Below are 16140 nucleotides of genomic sequence, written 5' to 3' on the forward strand. Positions count from 1 at the left end.
TCTAGTCTATAGTCTAGTCTATAGTCTAGTCTATAGTCTAGTCTATAGTCTAGTCTATAGTCTAGTCTATAGTCTACTCTATAGTCGAAGGATATCGCAGGATATTATTCTTTGTATCATGTAGTGATATCAAATTCTAAAAAATAATTTATTTTTACTTGGAAACGACCATTTACTGTAGCTGTGTACTCAAAATCGAGAAAAATTAAAAAAATCTTGGGACACCGGTGTCCTTTATACGTGAAAGAGTTAAGTATTTTAACACATAAAGAATTATTTTAAAAAAATTTCAAGTCGTGCATCCTAACCCGCTCGGTATTTATTTGAATTTTAATTATTAAAATAATATTTTTCGTAAATGTGTAAAATATCTCAATTGTTAAATGTAGACCTGAGTCTGGATTAAGATATTTTCTAAGATATTCATTCCTTTTAACAAGACATCACATTCTCAAGGATTCGTGAAGAACTGTAACCCTACCATAAAGACAATATGAAATTAAACTTAAATATATTTTTATATTTGCCTAGCATCTAGTTAATAATGACAGAAACTGCGATAAATAATACCTATTTCAGGTTGTAAGTTGCTTTGTATATCCTGACTCATTTCGTCAATAATCCTTACGCAGTGGGAACCAAACATGTTTAATTTTAGTCAAATGAAACATATTTTTACGTTTTCAAACCAATTGACTAGTGAAAGGTTTTATATTATCTACTGGAGCATAACTTTCCTACTATCGTGTTGTATGTTATAAAAACCACCCTAATATATACATTTGTGTTATCGTATATCTACCCTGACAACTTTTTACTTTTATTTATTTTATTTTACCAGTTTTCAAATAGTTTCTATTAATAATTGATTTGTTTGTGGTTATTTTTAAGTGGTTTGTATGTGGTCAAACGAGAGCTATTTAGAAAGAGGAAAAAAAAAACTAAAAAAACATCTAGGAAAAGAAAAAGTTTTTAAGAAACTTATAAGTAAATTGTCGTTTGATTAATTAGTTTAATAGTTGAAGATTTCATTTTTTTTTTCCCATTCCTTCAAATCTATTTTTATGAAATGTGGTTTTATCGATAATAGAATAATATTAAATATTTACAATATAAAATGACTAGACATTTGTTTAGAATAAAATATTTATAAGTTTGTCGAAATAAAGTTAACATGTAATAAATTATTGTGGAATTTACAGGGATCGCATTAATTTGATGATCTAAATAGGTTCTTCTGCCACCAAATTTAAACTCTTAATCTCCATAGTGTAAGGTAAAAAAAATCTACAAATATTATTCTAGATAAATATATAATTTCATCCAACTTATTGTTTCTTGTCAATTACTTGAAAAACTACAAGTGCATTTTATTTTAAAACCAAAATAAAAACCATGAAAATCTTTTAAGAAACACATACACACAATCTTGCATTCATACACATAAATGGTATTTAGCAAAGTGACAAAACTTAACTTTCAAATAAAATATATACATATATATAAAATATCTAGTATCTGTGCTAGTAAATGTCGAAAGAAAATGGGAAAAACAGAGTCACAAAAAAGCTGAAATGGCTGTCTGCCAGAGAAAAAGACCGCAAAACTGAAAAAAGTCCACCTTAACTGATGGCGGTTTTACAGCGCTGTGTGAAGTGTACTGTCATAAGAGTAAGAACCACATTTTCACGAATTATTCTTTCATACAGATACAAATATGTATGAATTCACATTAAAACACACACACACACACACACATATACAATGTCAACAACACTGACACTGAGTGGTGGAAAATAAAATGTCCGTTTTCCTACCAACACTTTCAAATACAAAAGGCATACCTACATACATACTTTTTGCAAAATATATATTAACTATTTCAGTTGCAAAGGAAAGCTGTTATTCCTGGCTGTATCTTTACTACATATTTGTATGTATTTGTCTATATACATACAAGTGCAATTAGCACTTTTTGGTTGCCATAATGTCAGCCAAAAAATAACGAAACAAAACATACCTACACACAAAAGCGACAGACTGTAAAAAAAGGACAACAAGTTGAAAGAATATGAAAAGACAGAAATGTGTTATATCCTGAATGAGACATTTGTGGCATAAAGAATTTACTAGATGAAATGTATAAACGATGCAACAATATGACTACAACTACTTAAGAGATTTTCAAAGACAAACAGAAGACATAATAAGTAAAACGAAATGTATATAGTTATAAACTACAGTTTAATTTTTTAAATAAAACCAGTAAATTTTAAACTAATGGCAATGTGTGCCAGCACAGTGGTTTAGAAAGATTATATTTTGAAAATTATTTCATTATCTATTGGAGATAAAAAGATTTGGTTTAGTTTTTTTCAATTTTAAAACCAAAGAATAACTCTACCAAAAGACAGTTCTCTTGTCATCAGTTACGAAAGCACTTAAAGCGCTCTGCCTTCACTAGATGTCAAGCTATCTAATAGCACATCGCTTCGTAAAATGCACAGAATGTCAAAGTGCTTTACGGGAGTACCTATCTTGTAGCCCTATCTCACGGTGGTACTTTTACAACCTCTGGGGGAGTAAAAATATTAACTCACCACTGCTCCTTTGTGTATCTTACACGCACATGTACATGGATGAACTTGTTCATGTACAAGCACAGTTCTAAAGTCCTCGTGCTATCTAATCTCTGACAATTGCTTCCCTATTGCTTAACTTTCGAGATGTACATCCACACAGATGGGATGGCCTCTGTTGAGGTGGCAACAGCACCTAGGGACGTATACGGTAGACCGAATAAGGCGAAACTTTGTTCTTACTCACAGTTCTAATTCTGGTGTGAACAGAATTTACTCTTAACATACCTGGACAAGGAAGGAAAATTCAATGGTATCACTTTTATATGTGGATCCCGAAGAAACCTCTACCAATTGAACCTCAGCATTAACCGCCATAACCATTCATGTATCATAGATCTTAAATCAGGACTAAGAGTGTCCTCTTAGTGCCGTTGAACTTTTCGAAGACAATTTGGACAGTCAGCAATACTACAACCTTCCATACTCCAATTCAACATGGCAAATAACATGAAGTGATAGATTTTGACTTATCTGTATGGTGGTTAGTCCTAGTGCCGCTAGACTTGTCGTAGCTACAAAATTTCCTGGGCTTCCTCTAATCCAACATGGTCAACAAATAGGAATCAGTTGGAAGGGTCAGTTGCTTGATCCATGTTGTTAAGGAACTGTTGCAAGGCAAAACCTATAATTCGGTATAAGTTTGATGGTTTTTGCAAGACAACAGGATCTGAGGGGACTGACTGAGATACCAAGTGAAGAAAATGAGTTGGTGTTAAGTACAACTCATGTACGTACGCGTGTACGAACCTTACCTTACCAGTTTACTTCGAGTTGTTCTGTATCAGTGTGTCGAATGGTTATGGATAAAAGGTATCATATACAAGTGATACTATTAAATTTTCCTTCTTTGTCTACGAATGTTCAGGGAAAGCTCAGTTTGTTCCAGATTTACCACAGTGTGTTTTCTGTGTTAGAACAAAGTCCTCGGCTTTTTTGATAAATTCGTGTTTCGGTCTACCGTATCACTTTCTAAGTGTTTTAGCAGAGTTAACAGAGAGCATCTCATCTTCATGGCTGTAGCCGAAAGTGACATGTTTATATCTTGTGTGTCAAGCAACAGAGCAGCATTGGTCAGAGATTAGATAGCTCGAGTATCTGAACAAAGTGCTTGTATATAATCATTTTTAAAAATTTACCACCTACTAGTACAAAGGGGAGGTGGTGAGTCGTTAAAAAAGTTGAACCAGTAGCTGACAAAGACCACCGTGAAATAAGGCCAACACGCCGATTCCCTATAGAATATGTTGTCCCCAATAAATGTCCTGCATGTAACATAAATTGGTTATGTGTCCAGTTCATAGTAGTTCACTAAGTTTAATGGACTTATGGACTAATTCTGTTGAAATAGTACAATTCCTTTGCTTGGACCCAGATTAAAATTGTAATGCTTAAGCTGTTAAAATAGCTACAACAACAAAATTCAAAACTAAGGTGTTGATTTATAATTGTTAGGCTCCGTAAGAGAAGTGGGGTCAGCTATTCGTTTATTGGATATATCGGTTATAAGTTAAACACCTCCAAAGTTCGGCCGCATGAAATTTTGTTGCCTTATTTACAGATGTTCACGAAACTTGGTATTTATTTCATAGTATAATGTTTCAAAACCACTGTCCATTAGTAATGTAGAAAAAATAGCAAACAATCACTTCTGGCTATTGGAACAAATCAACATAAGTTTTTCCTTACTGACACTTTTGTAGCATTTGTTAAATTTCAAAATTAGAATCGGATCATGAGGAAAATAACTTTCAATCGTTAACATAGAATCCTAAACAAAAACATAGTAAAATATTTGATTGTAAACCCTTACCTATTACCTACTTGCCTATTCCGATTACATAGAATTAGTATATTAAGATCCCGACAAAAATTAAGCGAAGTACTTCCAAAAGAATAGCATTTATCACTACTTCAAAAGCAGTAATTAGTGAATTTTTTACTTTCTGTGGAAGTGATGTTTAATGACTTCCTAAGAAGCAAAAAATATTTCTATTTTTTTTATTCTGAATATATTTTTTTTGTTCTTACTGTTTTGTGAGATAAAAAAATATTTTTGGGCTTTTGTTTTATTAATTGCATTAATATTAATATTATTTAAGTCAAATTAGTTATATTTTATTATAATAGAATTGTCCAGTTCACAATCGGTGTTGTACGGTTGTATCGTAGTATGTCGTAAATTTGTATACCCTACACCACTTTAGTGGGGAGGGTATACTGGGTATGTGCTGATGTTCGTAACGCACAAGAATTTTGGTCCTAGACCAATATTCAATCAAACTACAAGTTGCAATTTTAAAGATACTTTAATGACATACAATGCTACAACGATATGACATCGATTGTGAACTGAACAAATTCCACTTACGAATACCTTCTAAAAAAGAGCATAAAAATTAATTCTTGCGAATATCTACAGAAGTAGTGAATTTGGAAATAAATAAAAAGCACGTGGCTTCTGTGACAAGCCTATGTTAAAATCCTCACTTCCACAGGTCTCTTTCAGTACTTCCATATAATAAATTCTACTCCTTTTTCGCTTCTTTGGAAGTTCTTTTTTTTGCTGTTGTGATGTTACATTATTACTGAATAATTCAGTAATCATCTTCTTCGCAATGTTTTATATGTTTTTTCATACAATTAACAAATTTTTATATTAAAACCTTTACTTTGTATTGTAAGTTTGTACATAGAAATGTAAATTTTTGTAAACGAAATAAGAAAACTATTTCGTCGCATTCAATAATTATGTATTTCTAAATTAATCTTAATCTCTTTTAATAAAGAATTATTAATCTTACTGCGGATATGGTTTACAATTTCATTATTTTACAAAACAGGAAACCACTATTAATTATAATTACCGCTTTAAAAGAATGCTAGAAATAAAACGGTTGCATAACTCGTTAATTAGTCTGCTAATTGTTGTACAAACAAAAGTCTTTGGCGTGTGTGCAAGTATTTCGTCAAACAACAAAAAGGCATTAACAGTAAATTGCATCTCGGAAATTCAGGAAAAATAAAAATTTCACTATATTGTATACACTGCAGTGTATACACAGCACTCCTCCTGCTACAAACAGTACAATTATAATTCCTCAAAAATATAAATATAGACTGCAAACATTCAGTTTTATACAAAAAAAAAAAAAAAAAAAGAAAACAAATGAAAAACAGAACAACTAACTGTCAGAAACGCAAATGTACGGCATGCAATAAATTTTAGCAAAACTGTAGCACCAAACTCATACTAACAAATAAGAATTTTGGGAAAAAAAAATCATTCATTTCACTTTAATAACAAAAAATTGAAGAAATTTCTAGAAATTTTGTATGTCATTTACTATATCATAACGTTCGCAACACACACTCACATACACATCAATATAAAACAACGAAAACGCAACAGCAATAAAATCCTGGGATAATCACTATTTCCAAGCCGTAGGTTATCTTTAAACAACACCCAGTTTGCAGCTTTTCTTTCCATTACTGATTGAATGTTTTCTTTTAGGCTGGCAAGTGTAAATTATACATTTTGTTAAATGAAAATGGTAACAGGAAAATAAAATTTCAAGAAAATGGACAGATTTATATAACATGAAATGAGTCGTCCTTGTTGGGCATTTTTTTTTTAATTTTATCGAAATCTTTAATACAAATACTTAAATTCGGAATATTTTAGCAAAAGTAGGTATGAATAAAAACTGTGTTTTTGTTATAGTTGAAATAATAACAATTAGAAAAGAAAAAACACAGATGATATAATGCCGTACATCAAGCCACTTATAATGATTTCAGTTGAATATTTTACTTTTAAGTATTTTTTGATTTTTAACTACATCCAGCAAACATAAAGCAAATCACTTCTTAAAGAATACCATTTTTCACTACTTCAAAAGTAGCAGTTAGTGATTTTCATACCTTCTGTGGAAGTGATGTTTAACGACTTCCGAATAAGCGAAAATTATATTTTTTTCTATGTTGAAGATATTATTTTTGTTCCCTTATTAGCGGTAATATTTTTTACTTTAAAAAAATAGCATAAAAATTACTTATTAAGAATGTCTTCAGAAGTAGTGAATCTGTCCTCCTATGACAAGCCTGTGTAAAAACAATCTCTTCTTCAGATATTTTGTCAGTAATTCCATGGAGTAAATACTACTTCTTTTTCTATTCATTTGACGTTCTTTTTTTTTGGACAGTTTATTAGAAGTTTTAGATTGGAGTAGGAACAATTAACGGATTTTACATTGTATGCAGCACTGAAGGCCTTACTTTCGTATGAAGTTAGGTCGGGTGTTGTGATGGACTGTGTGCCCTCAATAAATTAACTGGGTAAACACAACAAATTAACAATATGTTGGATACCTGGCCATTAGGGTCATTCTTGCAACGAACGGGTAGATTGCTTAGCAAATAGAGGCCTTATCACCCACTTATCCGCCCTGAACCATTCTTTGATATCCCACAAAATTACGTCAGAGAGAGATGCGTATCGTGGGTCGAATCGAAATCGGAAAAAACTGGGCTTAGATAGACCAAACGCCTAATCAGAATTCTAACGGACACTGTGGTTAAACCTGTTATGCTGAACACATAGGCTGCATAATAGGTTTAAAAATATGGTCGCAGTGCTTAGCGCTCTTTTTAATCATCACATTTGGAAATTCAGTTAACCCATTGACACCAATTTTCTTCTTCTCATTTTGCAAAAACAACTTTGACATTCATATAACCTACAACCGGTAGAAGACTTTAAATACAAACATAATCACAAACGTACCCTGCCAACAATTTCTATCCAAATTGTAACCATAACGTTACAGCTTAAAGTTTAAAACAATCTAATTTGATATAATCTGAGTGAATGAAAAGTGACCCCATTCGGAAGAAACTGTTCCGCATGTTTAATACTTACTTGATGTGTCCATTTCGTTTCAGTTTCAAGTCACTTTTTTATAACATAAAATTTCGTAAATGTAGCAAAATTTCCAGTTTTGCCATAACAATAGAGAAGCTGGAAAGTGTTATGATTTTATAGTCTTTTATGTTATAAAAGCGACTTTATAATGATTTTTTTTATTTCTAAAAAAAACTAAAAAAAAAATATGCGCCTATAATAAGCACAATAAAATGGGAAAATTGCACTAAAAATGTAAAAAATATGCACCAAAAAATATTTCTTTGTGAAGGTACATATTAATAGATATTCAGATCTTAAGTTTTTGACAACAAATATGCAGGTTTTTAAGGACTGCTTTATGTACTACGACCTCGAGAAGCTTGATAGCAATTCTAACAAACTTTGGTGAATATTTTATATTAATTATATTTCTTCCTAATTTTATCGTTTGATAATGTTTTGAAGTGAATTATGGACGTGAGAGAGATTTAAGAACACAATTTTATCAAGTTATCTTCTTATATGGACACACAGAAGGACAGACTGTCGATAGTTTTAACGTGAGCACCTGCCGTGTCGGCCTAATCTCACGGTGGTCTTTTTCATCCACTGGGTAGACTTGAGAACGGTCTACCATCGCCCCTTTGTCTTCAATGAAGACGCAGGTGGCAATTTTTGCACATTGGCTATGACCGGTACCATGCGCAAGTACTTTGCTGGAGTACTCGAGCTATCTAATCTCTTGCCAAGTAGTCACGTTGTAAGACAACCACACTACTATGGCTCTGTTGAGTCGGCAACAGCACCTAGAGACGTAACCGGTGGACCGAAGCACGATCCATCAATAAGCCGTAGACATCGTTCTTACACACAGTGACACGCTGTGGCAAGTCGAATATGAACAGAGTAAACTCTGAACATATCTGGACAAGGAAGGAAACTTAATCGGTATCTCTTGTATATGATATCTTTCATTCATAATCATTCAACCCAGCACACATCTCATTCATTCGACACATTCATAGAGAAAAACATACGACACATTCATTTAGGTATTCGGGTGGGGTAAGGCCCGTATACCTCTACATTCATTCTACATCATATATAATTGACACCAATTCATTTCCAACGCTTAGTCCCACAGTCACTCCTCTGTGGGGTATCTGTTGATTTTCGGCAACAGCACCGAACCTTATCCCGAAATATTGACTATTATCATGCATCAGTCTTTTAACCGCCACTTATTCTCTTCCCGCGAATTTGGGTTCAACCAACAGCCACTACGTGGATCCCGAAGGAACCTCAACAAACTGACCAGCCAGGACATAGTCCTGCGGGCAACTGGCCACCCGTAGTACCAGATTATGCGGTGCTCTGGTCAGACCTCTGACAATCTATGCAAGGACTAAGCCAAGCAGTAGACTGAAAACACCAATTTTTCAATCCCGGTCAGATTGGAGGTATTGGGCCCTCTTTATACCCCGGGATTGCAATAACACCAAGGCGGAGGTCTTCGCCAAGGTAACATGCCCCCGGGGGGAACACAGAAGGACAGACTCAGAAATTGATACTGAACCGATACTTTAAGGATCAATATTTTGGATATTACAATTTGCAGCAAAAACTCAAAATGCCTTCCGCACTATTGTGGTTTTTAAAATTAAATAAAACTATTGTTCAATTCACAATCGATGTTGTAGCGTTGTATGTCAGCAGCTGCTACAATAGTCATAACAATGTTGTTGGTATTTTCTATGCAAAAGCTCTATACAACTCATACGACAATTTTTCATATGTTTTTCGAATGTTGTAAGAAATTTTAGTGAAATTACAACGCTACAACATCGATTGTGAATTGAACAATAAGCCCTGTTTATTTTAACATATAAACAAAAATTCAAACGATTTTAGCATAGAAAACGATAAAGTGGTAACACTGAAATCAAAAACAAACAGCTGTTTACAAAAACAAAAAAAAAACTAAAATTTTATTAAAAACAGTTTATTTATTAGTTTAAAATGTGGAATAAAGAAAATAAAAGAATAGAAAATTCAAAGAAATTTGGTTTATTTCGCATGTTTAATTAATTGAATATTTTTTGATTTTTTTATCTTTTACATTGTTATGTGTATTTGTTTTGATTGTTTTTTTCACTGAGAACATAAAGTTATGACTTGCTGCAAAGGTCTGTTAACAATCACTGTTACTACACTTTAGTAGGTACTTGATTGTGAATTGAACATATGTAAAATTGTATTTCATAGAACCTAGTATTTTGTTGTTAAATCGAAATTTGTTGATATTTTTTTAAAAATTTCTAAATATGTCAATACCCAATTTATTTTTAAAATATGAAATACAGAGAAAACAATACAATTTGTTTTAGAAAAATTTAAAACTTTTGAAAATATGCAATTTATATGCAATTTAAAGCAAAATATGCAATTTATGCAACTATAACAAAAATATATGCAAAAATATGCAACAACAAATTCATCCATTCGAAAAGAAAACTCGTTAAAAGTTATTTTGAGTTACTGACTAAAATCATGCAGTTGCAGAGAAATCGTTGCCCTGGTTATTAGTGTAGTAAAGCACTTTGGGTATGTTAAAGAAGACGATCTTTTTCGGTCTACCTAATATCAATCAAAAGCATTATTTCATCTCCTTAGCTTAGGTCGTTCAGACTATAAAGTGATTTTTACTGGCAAATGGATTTACTGGGATAGATTGTCTTAAAATTGTAACGAACTCTCCGGCATCATTTCTAAAAAAAACAATAATGATCTTCGTTTCATGATAAAGTAAGCTTTAACATAAACAAATATTTTCCAATGTGAATGCTCCTCTCCATAACCGCTCCATTCTATTTCTAATTTCTATTTCTTAAGCAGACGAACGACGAATTAATTGGGGAAAATTCCTTTAAGACCAATTCCGGTAGCCCGAATTTTCTGAAATTTGACGGTTATGTTCGAAAAAAATTTTATGATCTTAAAATAATCTCTGGGTCATAAAAACTAAAAATAAAATTTTCGAAAATTTGAACTTAAGTTCGAAAAATTTTTAAAGCCATTAAAACCAGTTCTGGTGGCCCCAATTGTCTGAAATTTGTCAGTTTGGAGTACACTCGATAACACTACAATGGTATGTTGGAATATTTAAAATTATGTTCGAAAATTCGAAGTAATGTTCGAAAAAATTTTGAAGCTGAAGCTAAATCTCAAAATTAGGGATATTCACAAAAATAACATTTTAGTTCTTTTCGAGGTCAATTTCTTACATTTTCTAATTTCGAAATAATATTCAAATAAATTTTAAAGCTGTTAAAATTATCTCAAAATCGTGAAGATTCACAAAAATATAATTTTTGTTCATTTTTCTTACTTTTTCCAATTTCGAACAAACAAATTTTAAAAAGAATTCACAGTACGAATAATATGATTGTGTTCCGTTGGACGAATTTACGCAACGAATTGTTGTCGTCTAGTTCGTCGTGCTATACGAAATTCGTCGTTCGTCCCAATTGTGCGTATATCATAAGACCTTATTAGACTATTTCTATTGTTCAATTCACAATCGATGTTGTAGCGTTATATGCGTTGTATGTCAACAGCTGCTACAATAGTCATAATAATGTTGTTGGTATTTTCTATGCAAAAGTTCTATACAACTCTTACGACAATTTTTCATATGTTTTTCGAATGTCGTAAGAAAATTCAGTGTTGTCAATTGTTTATTTCAGCAAATAAATAAAAAATTCAATCCATTTTGGCATAAAAACGAAAAAGTGGTAACACAAAAATTACAAACAAACAGCTGTTTACCAAAACAAAAGAAAATTTTAAAAGCTGTTTATTTATTAGTTTAAAATGTGGAATAATGAAAATTATAGAATTTTAAATAAAAAGAAATTAATTTGGTTTATTTTGCTCGTTTAATTAGTTTAATATTATTAGTTTTTTTACTTTTGACATTGTTTGTTTTGATTGTTTTTTTTATTGTGCACATAAACTTATGACTTGCTACAAAAATCTGTTCACAATCACTGTTACTACACTTTAGTAGATACAATATACAACTTGATTGTGAATTGAACATATGTAATCCAGGCGATATCTAGTAGTCATTGAAAAGTATGTTGTTAGATAAGTAATTACAATTGTAAGCTATTTCCAAATTCTATACAGCATTACATAAATTTTCCCTATATTTTCGGCAAATAATTGTTTTCCTTTAAATTAATTTTTATTACAAATACAACTGCCACAATCATCACATATCAACATGAAGGTTTTTTTCGTAGAATTATTTTTTTGCTTTAAATATGATTACAGTTCTTATTCCCCATATTTTAGTAGTATTTCCAAAAATATTATTTATTTGGTCATTATGTTTTTCCACTTTTTTGCAAATGTACTCGTTCTCGTAATATATTTAATAATATTGCTGCTTTCCCAAAACATGCATAAAACTCTAACAAGTGTTTTAATACATTTTAATTCTATTTGTGTTGTTGTGTGTGTGTGTTTTTTTAGTATTTTAAAATGAAAGGCGCCTATTTGATGTCTACATTTTCAACTGTATTTATATTTGCGCCCCATTTTCGCATGCAATGCGGTAAAGTTTATAAAAAAAAAAAACAAAATAACAAATAATAATAAACTAGTGCATATAGTGAGGAGAAAAAGGATATATATAATTTAATTTGTTAAATGTGTGATAGAACGATAGCTACAGGATCATTCCAAGCTATTCTCTTTTAATGGATCGACTTTTGTCAAAAATTAGGATAACTGAGCAAGCAAATGGCACAAAATTCTTTAACAGAGAGAGAGAGAGAGACGTTAAGCAATAACAAAATTATGTTTTAGTGTTTTTAATATGAACATATTTTGCCCACCACTGTTAAAAACATAAACAGTTGCATTTTATGTATGTATATTCCAAGTACATGTAATTGTATGTTGTATTATTTTATGTACAAATACTTGGAACTATTTACATACGATTGTATATATTCAAACATAATCTTTCTATAAACAATTCAATTGTGGCATTTATTCAAACATCAATTTATGTCACACAACTATTTGTGGAATGCATTTTAAATGCAGTAAATCATACTTGTACAAACAGTCGAATCCAGTTATACATAAATAAATTTCCTAGAAGCATAAATTTAATTTTTAATATTTTAAATTTAAAACATAGTTCATTTTAATCTTACTCAACTGTATACATATATATGTATGTATGTAATGTAAACAATTCACTTAGACGCAGAAAAACATGCAAACAAGTAAATAAAATGATGAATTATGTTTTTTTTTTTTTTGAAATGCAATTATAAAAAAATAACGTATTTACATTTTTTTATTGTCGGCAGTAATTTATTTATATTTACGTCTAATTTAAAAATAGTAAACATTAATAATGTAGTTTTTATGTTTCTGCAATAATAAAACATGTTCACTAAATATAAGTACCAGACTATTTGAAATTTTAAGAGAATAGTAAAAGTTTGTTATAAAATACATATAGATCAAATTTTCGCAGTTTAAAGAAATCTCAAAGACTTCAACTTTTTCGTATTGTATTTCACATTTGAGACGTTATGATTAATCGTGGGGCAAATTTACATTTATTCATAGCAACCATGTACAGAGGTAGTTATGTTGATATTGTCATTCCGTTTGTAAGACATCGAAATATCGGCCGTGAAGCTATACAAGTATATACCTATATTCAGGGTTCTAATTAAATTCTAAGATGATAAAGCCATCTTCGCCTGTCTGTCCAACCATCAATGTGTTTATCATAATTATATCAGTATATCGAAAAAATTAATATAAACAAGTTTTTTTGAAAGCTCTGTTCGAAGTTATTTTATTACGCAGGAAAAACATGATTGTTGTAAGCATGTTAGAGAATTATATCACCGCTCATAACTCTTTTAATTATATCAGTATATCGACGACATTTTAAGTAGATATTTTTTCTGGAAAAAGCTCTATTACGCAGGAAAAATATGATTGTGGTAACCATATTTATGATTGTAATGTAAACATATTTTGATCAAATGCAGTTGCAAACTAAGAAACATAACTAATTAACTAACTAACTATCTAACTAACTAACTAACTAACTAACTAACTAACTAACTAACTAACTAACTAACTAACTAACTAACTAACTAACTAACTAACTAACTAACTAACTAGCTAACTAACTAACTAACTAACTAACTAACTAACTAACGAATGCCTGCCAGTGGAAAAGAACGTGCGCAAGAGTGCTCGTAATCCTGTGTGTCCACTCAGACACATACTAATTTCAGACTTGCTCATTTTGAGGAGATTTTACTTCTCGTTCTCATCAGGATTTTCGTAGTTCTACCCACTATTTCATTATTCCAAGGGGTCTTATGGGATTCTCTTACCCATATTTTTAGTTCAGCTTCTGTTGCGTCGAATGTCAGGTTAACTATCTCGAGCTCCTTTCCCTTTAAAGCTATTACATTCGCCCTTTCATTACAGTCGACTACCAAGTGACGTGGTACTGATATGATGTAAACATTACCTTTGGAAAGTATTCAGTTAAAGCTTTCCTACAATCCAGTGCAGTCATAGATTTAGTTCTATTTCCCTAATTCGCCCTAATTGCCTTGTGGCTGTCGGTAAATATATTAAACGCTGTGGACGCCATATTTATTCTAATCCAACTTATTGATTATGATTGGGTAAACGGTGGTATATTTGTGCTTCTGGATCTTCAATATAGAACCCCAGCCAACTTTATCCCCCAATTTAGATCCATGCGTGTAACAGCGGATTTCTACTGGTACTTGCTCTAATGTTCCGCTTGACCAAGACATTCTATCTGGGACCAGCGTTTCAAAGTTTCCGACATATTCTGTGCCCGATGATTGTGTATACATTAATGACGTGTCCTAAAACCGCTTTTGGCAAGTTCGCCTAAAGTAAAGAGCTGTAAGCGCTGCCCCATATCTTAAATATGTTTCAATGGGTGGAATATCCAGCAACGTTTCAGAGCCTTGGTTAAAGTAGTATACATGGCACCACTTATACCCAAGCAACATGTACGCTGAACTTCCTGTAGTAGTTTGATATTGCACCTTTTGCCTAAAGCAGTTCACCAAATTATTAAAGCATAAGCTAGAATTGGTCTAATTACACTTTTGTAAAGCCAATTTGTCGTATTAGGACTAAGACCCCATTTCATGCCTATAGTTCTCCCATACATCACCCAGCACTTATGTGCCTTGTTGATCTTCTCCTCTATGTGGTGTCTCCACTTAAATTTTCGGTCAAGAAGCAAGGTTTTTGTCTTTCTTGTGAAAAGACAGATTTCCGTTTTTGCGGGTTAACACTGAGACCTCTCGGTTGAGCCCAACTTAAGGCCGAATTCAGAGCTTCCTATAACCAGTAAATAACTATTGAAATGATTATCACAATATACTGATAAAAACCCATGTAATGTAGATATTAAGTAACATTCAAATATAATTTTCTGTAATGAACGAACAAACACCGACACATTAGAAATGAGTCAAATGTCTATTACATGTTTGTAGTTTCAATTAATTTAATAAGTATTAAACTTCACTACCAATTGTAACAATGAACTTAGCAATTGTAAAATGTGGCGTTTGTCATTTTCTATTGCAAATTACTATTTAGGTTTTCAACATTTGTATGCTATACTTATTATTTTTAACTTTATACGCATAACTACAATTCCACTTAAAAGTGACTAAAATAATAGCAGAGTTTTTAATTTAATAAAAGAAAATAATTTTTGGTTTTAAGCAGCTATGAGAAATTATTGATCAATCACGAAAAGTGTTATGCTCAATTTTATTTTAATGCCAACGTATCCAAATGACTCTACATGTTCTCCACCCACAACTTTTTGTCAAGTTTTAATATTTTTTTTTAGCCACAACTGTTAAAAAACTACAGTCAACAATGTAAAATATACTTACATATATCTGTTTACACATGTATACTTATATGTAAATTCAATAATAACTAGTGCGTGTTAAAACATTTTTTTTTTATCTAGTAAACATGTATAAAATAATAACTTCTCTACGGCGACCAAATAGTGATTGTTCAGTTTATATTGTACAGTAATAATAAAAAAAAAATAAAACTAAATGTTTAGGAGTTTAATAGAGAGTTAATTAAAAATAAAAATATTACAACTGCTACTAAACTTACAATTTATAACATGATACAATAAATAAATTCTTGGAAAAGTTGATTGAATTTTTTTTTAATAAATAATAAACAGGAAATCAGACATATGCATACCCAGCAAACTTTTTCAATTGCGGAAATCGAAATCATATTGTCAAATCGTAAAAAAAAAATTTACTGGCGAAAAACAACGTTTCTCATGCAAGCAGCTTCTATGAATTATAACGAAAACTCTTCTAGAAGATACTTCCTTTCGTTATATGTGTTAAAATTACTTTACAATTGTCTCATTTCATTAATGAACTTCTGTTTCCAATCACTGGTTATATTACACACAGTGAGGCTGTGTTGGGTATCAGGACATTG

This window comes from Lucilia cuprina, chromosome 6 (assembly GCF_022045245.1).
Source record: "Lucilia cuprina isolate Lc7/37 chromosome 6, ASM2204524v1, whole genome shotgun sequence".
In the NCBI taxonomy this organism is placed as follows: domain Eukaryota; kingdom Metazoa; phylum Arthropoda; class Insecta; order Diptera; family Calliphoridae; genus Lucilia; species Lucilia cuprina.